This window comes from Athene noctua, chromosome 2, assembly GCF_965140245.1.
Source record: "Athene noctua chromosome 2, bAthNoc1.hap1.1, whole genome shotgun sequence".
Taxonomy (NCBI): domain Eukaryota; kingdom Metazoa; phylum Chordata; class Aves; order Strigiformes; family Strigidae; genus Athene; species Athene noctua.
Genome location: NC_134038.1, coordinates 117,037,407 through 117,048,146, shown reverse-complemented (window position 1 = coordinate 117,048,146; position 10,740 = coordinate 117,037,407). Strand labels below are relative to the sequence as shown.

At 38.4% G+C, this 10,740-nt stretch overlaps 1 non-coding gene across 1 annotated transcript; it reads left to right on the top strand.

Annotated features, from left to right (window-relative positions):
• The first annotated feature begins 7,863 nt into the window (after window positions 1-7,863).
• Window positions 7,864-7,935, top strand: TRNAG-UCC (transfer RNA glycine (anticodon UCC)). Its single transcript has one exon. It is a non-coding gene; the product is annotated as a tRNA-Gly (tRNA).
• The last annotated feature ends 2,805 nt before the right edge of the window (window positions 7,936-10,740 follow it).

Sequence of the window (10,740 nt, the reverse complement as noted above, 5' to 3'; positions counted from 1 at the left end):
GCAACTCCAGGATAATGATGCAGTGTTACAACAATACAAGTCTGGTGTGATGGCAATGGGAACCCAGGATACTGTGTGGAGGAGTACAGGGTGGTAAAGGGTGGGGCACCGAATGACACTGGAGACCCTGGGGTACAAAACCCACAATGGTCAGTTAAAATAATGAAAATCTGGGAGATGAGCAAAACTGGTTTAGGGGTAGCAAAGAGAATAAAGAAAAAGAATCTAAAGTAATACCATAATTACTAAACTCAGGTATAATGTGAAGAAAGAACAAGTTATGAAAATGTGTAATCTATAAAATATCCCCACCTGGAGCCTAGGGAAAGGTGAAAGATACCACTAGCAACATACTGCTCCCAGCAAATGAAAAAAAGAAATCTTATCATCATCACGCTCCTGAGGGATGCTGTTGACTCACTGCAGCTGTCTTGTTCTTTCTGAGGAAGATTGGCTCTGTTGGCCTTAGGACAGAGAGCTGTGGTTGAAAACAACATATCCAGAAACTGGATATGTAGAAAATATGAAGTTTTGTATAACAATTTTTAACGGTATAATTAATGACATTGGATTCCTATTAAGCAGAGAATTTAGAATAGAAGAATGTTGAATATTTGATGAATTTGGTGAATGTAACTGAACTAATATTGACTTTTTTTTTTTTTTTTTTTTTTTTTTTGTATTTCAGTTAGATTTTAGTAGAACTAACAATAAATTCTTATTGTCTCAATAATTCTTGGCTTTAACATGTATGGTGTTATCCCCTTTTTACCCATAAGCAGAATTAAAAAAAAGTAACAAATTAAAAAATTACATAATGGTGACTTAAATGCAGTATATCACATCTGATCTGTGGACACTCTGTATATCTGTTTTTAGACAAAGCAAATGCAGGCCAGCTTGATATGCAGTGAATATGAATTATACTCCAATTGTGCAATTTGCAATCATGGTCAATGCATGAAGAACAAACAAGTAATTCCACAGCTCATCTGATGTCTGATAACTTGCTGAATCACAGTAGCTGGAGGATTAGGTATAAAAATAATGAAATTCTAGACCAAATCATAGTAAAAGAAAGGTAAGAAAAGGTATCCAATTACCTAAATATGTTCTAAAAAGCATTTACTGTTAATCCAATGGAATGTTGGTATTACTTGTAATATAATTTAATTTTTAGACAATAAAATTCCAACCTAAGAACTATATGACAGTCTCTACAGAAAGTTTTGATTAAAATAATTATAGTATACATAGCTACATTAGTTAAACCAATTCTCAGAGCAGCTTTGTTATACTTCAGATTTATACTTCAGATGCAGTGTATTGACAGCTGAAAAACTTTAACTTCAGATAAACTTGCATATAAATTGACACAGATAATAAAAGGCATAAATTATGAGTGATAGAATTATTGTTGTGCTCTTATGTTTATATATTCAATCTTTGTCTTAAGTAAGTGTAAAAGAAGCTTTCCTGAATTGCATCAACAATTTGAAACAATAAAAACTTTTCCCTCCAGAATAGATATGTATTTTGAAACCAAAATTTTTTCTAGAAAGCTTTCCCAGCAGAATGACTAAAACTGACAGTCCTGACCAGGAATCGGTTATATGATCCAATGCGCATGTTAAACTTCAGAACAAAAGTCATTAAAAACACCTAGCACGGAGAAATACCCACAATCACTTTAAATAGTGCACCTCATTTCCATAGAAGTCAATTTCTACATTGAAGTGCAAGAATCAAGTGGCTTAATTGCCCATTTGTCTGTAAGCTTCTGGGATAGAGAATGTTGGTTTATTTAATGCAGAAATACTCCAGAGTAATTTCCCCCATATTTATTTTCCACTGGTGCATATTCATTTGACAGGGTTCTGGAAAGCATAATCTTTTGGGTTGACTATAAAAATGAAATATGCCAACATTTCAGAAGGTGATGGGGAAAAAGAAATCCCTACACAACTAAATGCAAGTACCACATTATACATATTTCCCTAAAGAGGCAGAATTTATTCAATAATTCCCTACTATTCCCTTTCAACTCCCAGAAAGATAGAGATAAAGCCAAATCTTAGACTCCAGATGATTGTACACATGTCCAACATTATATAGCAAAGATAAACTATATAGCAAGGATAAATAAAAAGATAAACTATTTCTGTGACCAAAATTAATCAGAATATCCTAGCCTAAAACGAAAGCAGAAAATTTCCCCTACAAACAATAGTAAGAGAAAAAGGGATAAAACGGGAAAATAAATCTGAATCTTTGTCTACAGAGTCTGAATCCTTCTACTAAAAAAATAAATTCTCATTCTCACTCAGGTCTGTATTCAGCCTTCACAGTCAAATGTTCCAGTGATGTTTTCTGATGTTAGGTGTAGGCTGTGCTTGTGCCTTGCCTTGCTTAAAAACATGCAAGAAAGCAGTGTGAAGAAAGGAAGGAGTGTACTAGAGGTTAAAAAAGATATATATACTACTGAGACTTTGTGCTTCTTTAATCATATATGATTCTAAACTGTGTACATGACTTCTACATTTTCATTCTGTAGAAATAGAGGTCCTTTTACTGCTCTTCTCTGTTACTGTATCTATAAAACTGATCATCTAGAACAGACATTGTTATGGAAGGAGCACTAGTATAAGGGTGAAAGTATGTGAAGCCTACCTACTTAAAGATCAGATCTAGCACATAGATCTGGAATAGTGACAAAAGGCTGTGTACACGCCTTCTTGAATCAGATACATGAATTTAAAAACCAAAACAAACCTTGTTTTTTAATAATCCTCTTTGTTCGGAGTTAGGTTTTTTTTATTTTTTATTTTTATCAAATGGAGCAAGTTCAGTGACTTCTATTTCCTTGAGGGACCATAGAGAGACAGTAATGTTTTTGCTGATTGAGTAGCTCATTTCTAAATATAAAATAATTTCTGAGGCATGCATTATGTTCATTCTGAAAACATCTAAATCACTGTTGAATGTCTTATATCTGCTCTGCACAAAAAGTCATCAGTATCCATACATTAATGAACCTCAGACTTTGTCTTTCTAGATGATATTCCCATTCTCAAAAATAACATAACTGCCAATAAGAACAATTTAGACAGAGAAAATGAGTCATCACTTTGTGATTTATCATGAATTTAAAAATTTTTAGATTATATGAATGCCATTTTGTGTAAAACTTTTAAGTTCAAGCTAACCACTTCATGTTTTAACATCAATAGAAAGAAAAAGGTCCCTCTAGAAGGTGATTCACCAGCTTATTTTAGACACTTATCCCAGGTTGAGATGAATCATCCTCTAAAGGTGTCCATGCACATTTCTACATAGCATCCCAGCTTCTGAAGCCAAGTGAATGCATGAAAAAACTCTCAGTTCAGATTTTCATTTAACTTCCTATTCCTTGATAATTCAAAGAAAAGCTAAAGAACAAAATCAATAATGGCTTAGGAATTATTTAAGATTTTTTAAACATGTTTATTATTTTTGGGACAGTTATCTTGTTTTCAGCTGATTTAATCATCAGAATGGCTAGAAAGAAGATGACTGGTGAGTTCTTCATTTCAGTCACCCTATACCAGCCTTGTTGGGACTCCACTGCATCCAGGACAGTGAGCTCTCTTTAGCACTAAGAATCGTAATTCTTGGGAAAGTTGATTTTTTTTTTTTCAAGTTAACAGCTTACTATTAATTACAGTACTATGAATTTTACACACACCAGAGAAAATAACATTGCTTGACATTAAATTTCTCTTAGTTATTGATAGAGAAAAGCATAATGAATGTCTTTTTGAAAAGTCAAACATTTTTCTAGATGTTAATTAAAAAAGACTCAGTAATTATCATGAGAAATGATAGAATTACTAATATTTTCTATTAAATCCAGAATCATGTCATTTTATTAACCAGAGCAAATGTAATTTATGACTGATAGAAATCAAAAAAGCAACCAAAACAACAAAAATATTAGAAAACATTTGCAAGACTTCTTGATGGACAGCAACAAGTCCAGAATTTTGAAATGCTATCTTTATAGTCCATTTTAAAGTATTCCTAAATTTGAGTTGTTATCTGAGAAAGATAAACATGTGTTTATGTGTATGTTATCTTTATTGTATGTTAAGGACTGACCACTCAAGGAGAATGACCTTGATACAATAAAGTATATAACTATGTGAATAATTTGATTAGAGAACTGCATTTGGCAAACTGAAGTCAGTATCTAAGACAATCGGGTTATACAAGAAAAATAGTAATAATAAGAAAAATAGGTAAGATTTTCAAGAAAAGCATCATGAAGCTTGATTATTCATTTTTAAATTTAACTTATATTTGGTATATCCTAAGTAAATTACTTCTAAAAACTTTTTTTTTTCTTTTTTCTTTTGGTGTATTAGGTTTAAATACGTAAAGTTTTCAAATGGTTTTGAAAGGATCACGTGTCTATAATATTATTATACCACTATTTGCCTAACATATTTTAGGCAGTTTTCTTTTATGAAACTTAGATATCTTTTATTTTGAAGATTTAATGCTGTTTCTTTACTAGAGGAGTTCATAAAACTTGTGATGGCTAATAGACAGCTTCTGTTCAGATGGTAGTACTGAAGTGTTCTGAAATCTTTTGGGATATGTTCTTATTATTTTTAACCTTTTGCTCTAAAATGGACTAAGGAATCCACTGGGCTTACAATATAAACATATTATCCTTCCAGACCAGCTAAACCAAGGTCTGTACTCAGGAGAAGCTTATTGCCAGAAAACTGGACAAATTCAGTGTTGGTTAGACCTAGGTTTTATACTTCATGTTTGAATAGCTTCTAGATTTCTGCAGGCTGTGGATCTTCAGCACCTCAATTTCACAATTAGCTGAGGCATTGCACTTTAAGCAGAAAGAATATGAAGCGTGCCCTGATCCTCAGCAATAACAGAGGTCACTAGCAGTGAGCAAGGCATGCCCTTTCCCAGAAAAGCAATGCTGCTGCACCTGCACTGAGCAGTCTTTGAAACAAGGGTTAATTGAGAGGTTAGTGTGATGATACACTAAGTAGTTGAAGATGATATTGCAACAAAAACAGTCACATATGCAACTAATCTGGTGTAAACCCAAACAAAGGAAACCTTTACTAAGAAAGCAGAGAGCATGTCATTACATGTGTGGTAGGAATCCTTTTAATTATGCCATGGTAAAGTACTTCCTCTCTGCTATATGCGGTAGGCTCATGGTCAATAGTTTCGTTGCCTCGTGAATTAAAACCAGATTAGGAAAGGCTACCATTGCATACTCATCTTGTTCTACTAAGATATAATAACGGTTAATTAGATCTGCTTGTTCAAGTGCTACTGGAATCTGTGTACATATGTGTGTGTATGTGTAAGAGGGAAAACAAGAAATAATCAGGACAAACTTCATGCAGAGCACCTGATTTGGCGGTATGTATGTTTTGTCTGAACATACAACAGTTACTGAAGTTAAGGAGGCTTTGAATTTGGGAATGAAACACTGGGGTCAGATTTCAATGGATTTCCAGGTGCCTACAGATGTTCAGAAGTGTTTCTAGAATTCCTTAGGCAGGATAAGACTACTTTGACTTAGGGAATGTGGCCCTTTGAGTCTATCTGCAACTTTGGGTGCTTAAATTCTTTAGAAATCTTGTGCCTGTTTGAGCAGCTTTATGGATGGAGGAGACTCGGGTGGCTGACTTTCATAAAGCTCCTCTTAGCCCGTCCTGCTTCTCTGTCCTATTCTGCCCAACCACGTCAGCTTCCAGCTTTCTCAGAAAAAGCAATCCTCATCCAGTTCTTTTTCTCAGTTCAAAGGGGGCCCATCTCTCTGCCCAGTTCTACCACACAGTTTTAAAATCATCCTCTTCACTCTGTATTGCCTTAAAATATGGGATGGTGAGATCACAAAGAAGACATAGTTAAGGCTACAACTTCAAGAAAGGGAAATATACTTAGTAAGAAAAATATCCACACTACCTCCACATTGACTTCTTTACTAAAGTTATTAAAATCTTCAAAGTGATAAGGTAATGATTTTCAAATGGTAGTCCACAGACTTACATGTTCCATGGAATATTTCTACAGGGAAATATGTAAAGAATAGTATTTTGTGATGATTGTTAAACCACACTCTTCAGTAATGTTGGAAACAACTGTTGCTAGGCTTAAATTTATTATTCATGCCTTTGCAGTTTTACTAGAAAATATTTATGGTGTCTACAGATTAGAAGAAAAGCATGAAAATCACTGCAACAAGGTATGTATTTTTCAGAAGTTATTATGATTAGTGAGTTTAATGTGTCCTGTAGTATCATCTTCTCAAATTATTAGCTTACTGTCTCAGGGCCAAGGACCCACGTAAAAGGGTTCCACATCAAGTGCACACAAAATCTGGTGCCAAAAGGAATGGTTTGCTGTGCATGCACCACATAACTGAAGTGTGCATTTACAAAGTAATGCATCTACAGTGCATATCACATAAAGTGAAAATAAAGTTTCCATTGTTCAGTAGAGCCCTTTTAACTTCTTCTGTTAAGCCATAGTTATAAATATGCTTAAGAGTACACACTCACAACATATTTACAGAGCCTTCCAAATAGGATCTTGGCTGGTTTTGCTAGTTTAAAAGTAAATTGTGGGGAGAAAATGAGAAAAGACTTGTTATCCTTATTATGGTGTAGCTGTGATCTGTAGACTTTTCTCTAAGATAGCGTAAAATTTCACCAATAGAAACAATAGATGATCCTGGGTAAAATGGCCAGAGTATGCGCAGGACTGGGGCACCTGCTATGGACCTAGTCGTTCCTCAGATGCAGGCAAAGTGACACAAAGGTTCAGGAATCAGGAGATCAGTGGATGTCTAACCAATATGAGGTCTTACAACTTTTCTGACAACCATTGCAATAAGCTAAAGACTGAAGACTTGAGACTCAAAAAGACCTGAAAGTCTCTTTATTAAGAGACTGAGAGCTGGCACAGAATGTTTTCCTCCATAAGCTTGCTGAGAAAAGCAAAATATTCCTGCATGTTAAGAGCCAGACCTGTCTGTAAACAGGATATTCTCAGAAGAGAAGTCATATATGCCCTAAAATGCCCTGGGTTATTCATAGGGTATCCTCACAGCATCTGAGTTTTGAGAATTTGTCCCTCTGAAGTAGTTTGTTGGCTCTATCCACTGTAATAGAAAACCCTTCATCATACATTATGTGATAAAAATGTAGTTAAGTTTGAATTTAAAAATTTTAGACTTGTGTTTCAAATAATCCTCTTGCAAATATCAAACTTTTGTAAACCTATTCAGTTTATTTTCAGCTACATTTTCCATGTGGTCTTGTGTTTCTTTGGATGATACTGAGAAGAGAAAAGCAGTAGCTGAGAGAAAAGACAACATATGTTGTTCATTATAATTTTTTCCACCTAACGTTTCAAACAAGAAATAAAAACCTCATCATAGTTCAACATTAATGCTGGTGAGAGTATTTCTTTTACTAAAAATGGTGAAATGAGGATGCTTGCTTCATCAAATTGGAGCTGTTAGCTGGCCTTTTCCCCAATTGTGCTATTTTCTGCAGTGTCATTTCTGAAGATTTTAGTCCTTTTATTTGGAATTTCCTTTAAAGAAATCAGGATGTTGGTAATATTTCACTGAATGATACCTTAGTTTTTTCCGATGTTAAAAAAAAAAAAAAAAAAAAAAAGGGACGTTTTCCTGTAGCCTTGGCAGCTGTAGTGAAAACTTGAATATTTTCCTCATAGTCCTTTTTTTTTGTGCTCGTAGTGTGCAGGTCACGAACCCTGTGGTTAGAGCAGGAAGAGACTGATGGATTCACCCAGAGAATAACGTTCAGCGCGGCGTTGGTGGTATAGTGGTGAGCATAGCTGCCTTCCAAGCAGTTGACCCGGGTTCGATTCCCGGCCAACGCAGGTTGCTTTTTGACACCTTGCTGAGCGGAGCGACTGGTGACACCAGCGGGTGGTGATGCCACATCCAGAGAGACCTCGACAGGCCGCAGAACTGGGTCAACGGGAACCTCGTGAAGTTTAACAGGGAGAGAAGCGCGAAGTCCTGCACACGTGGGCAGAAGTAAACCTTATGTCCGGGGTGCCGCCCATGCAGAGAGCAGCTCGGCAGAAAAGGCCCTGGGGGTGGTGGTGCACACCGAGCTGAACGTGAGCCACCCCTTGCAGCAAAGGTGGCCGAGGGTGTCCTTCCTAGGCTTTATTAGACAAAGAGTTGCTAGCAGGTCGAGGGAGGTGAGCTTTCCCTCCTACTCAGCATTAGTGAGGTCATACCTGGAGCAGTGACTGTGTCCAGCTCTCGACTCCTCAGTACTGGAGAGAGTGCAGTGAAGGCTATGAGGATGGTTAAAGTGCTGGAGCATTTCTGCTATGAGGAAAGACCGAGTGACTGTTTAGCCTGGAGAAGGCACAGGGGAGGAATCTTAATGTGTATAAATAGCTGAAGTTAGGGTGCAAAGAAGGGTGGAGCTGGGCTCTTTTCAGTGGTACTCAGTGGCAGGACCAGAGGCAATGTACACAAACCGAAATACAGAAGGTTCTGTCTGAACATCAGGAAACACATTTTTACTGTGAGGATGACCAAGCACTGGCACAGGTTGCCCAGAGAGGCTGTGGAGTCTCCATCTTTGGAGATATTCAAAAGATGTCTGCACACACTCCTGGACAACTAGTTCTAGGTGTCCCAGCCTGAGCAGGTGGGTTGGACCAGATGACCTCCAGAGGTCCCTTCCAATCTCAATCATTCTGTGATTCTATGATTTGTACTTCAGGACAAAGAGTCCAGCAAAGGCAATAACCGAGGGCAGAGGACAAACAAAAGATGCTAGCAATTTCTCTAGGAGTCAGCGTGGCACCAGGAGCTGGGCTGTGACAAGACAGCCAAGGGAAGAAGCGTTATTCCAGCAGAGTAGAGGAATGCATACAAGCCATGGTTCACTACAGAGACAGTAGCTGCTGCCTTCAGGAGTCATCAGATACATCAAAATCTAGGGTTAATTACCTCCCAGGAAGCCCCACTCTCTGACTGCCCCTTCAGGTCTCTGAAAGTGCCAACCACTTTTGGTGATGCAGTTAATCACTGTCAATCATGTCTCAGAATCCTGTACTTGAAACCTGACTCTTGACAACACTTTCAGAGAAAATATTCTATTCCAAAATAATTTTGAAAAGAATTTGTGCTATATTTCCAAAACCTGTTTACATGACAATTGCAGACAGAACCTATTCACACAAAAGGCTCCCATCTATGGAAGAATATTCGATTACATTGAATATTTGCTTCTTTTGTTTCACTCTCTTTTTTCTTCTTTTTTCTCAAGAGGTAGAAAATGCACTAATAGGTTTATAATAATCGAAAGAAGGAAAGGGCTAAAGGAGGTGAGCTAGATCAGGGAGAAGTTCTAGCTATTTGCACTTCATAGCTAACTAAGAATTGGGTAATGACTAGAATTGCTAGGAGGAGTTGAGAAAGGGAGATACAGGCTGAGAAAATGTAGATAAAATAAACTGGGCAGGTTTACAAAAGGCTGATATTTGAAAGAGGATCAAATCCTCTGTCCTTCTCAAAGAGAAGAGGTTCTGGAAACAGTGGATGGGTGCTATGCCAGCAGAAGGAAATGGATTGAAGATCAAACCAGAGAGGCTTTACCTGCCCAGATTCTCATTGCAACTTGTAGGTTCCTAAACCTAAGCTGATAGGTCAAAATGATTAACCACTCTACTTGAAACAAGTTAGTCTGCTGTCCTTGTTTGGGCCCAGAGGGCAACTGAGCATCACACAGCTACTCACTCACCCCTTCCCCCTCAGTAATGGGAAGAAGAAAAGAAAGCGAAAGGCTCACCAATCAAGATAAGGACAGAGAGGGATGACTCAACCATTACCATCATGGGCAAAAGACAGATTAATTACGGGAAGAAAAAGAACACCAGTTTAATTCAAACACTGACAACAACAACATTTAACAGACAGAGTAGGACAGTGAGAAGTATTACCACATCTTAAAAATACCTTTCCCCCATCTCTCCCTTCTTCCCAGGCTCAGCTTTGCTCCTGATCTCTCCATCTCCACCATCTCCCACTGCAGTGGCGCTGGGAGGGGGGACACATGGGAGAGGGGTTGTGGTCAGTCCCTCATACTCTCTCAAGGCTCCTTCCTTCTCAGTGGGAGGACTCCTTGCGTTCTTCCCCTGCTCCAGCGTGGGGTCCCTCTCACAGGAGACAGTCCTCCACAAACTTTCTCCAACATGGGTACTTCCCATAGGCTGCAGTCCTTCTTCTGGTGCAGCCACCTGTTCCAGCATGGGTCCTCCATGAGCTGCAGGTGGGCATCTGCTCCACTGTGGACTTCCATGGGCTGCAGAGGGACAGCCTTCCCTCTCACCATGGGCTGCAGGGGACTCTCTGCTCTGGTGCACCTCCCCCTGCCCTCCTCCTCCTCTCTTCCACTGACCGCAGTGTTTGCAGAGGTGTGCCCCTTGCAATTCCTCCTCACAGCTACAACTCCTCCCAAGTTCCCCTTCTGAAATATGTTATCGCAGAGGTGTGGACACCTTGCTAATTGGCACAGCTTTGGCCAGAGGTGGGTCTGACCCAGTGAGGCTCGGGGAGCTTCGAGAAGCTTCTCACAGGAGACCACCACTGTAGCCCCCTCCCCTGATTCCAAACCCCCCTGCCATCCACACAAACCCCACACACCTGCTGTTGCAAAA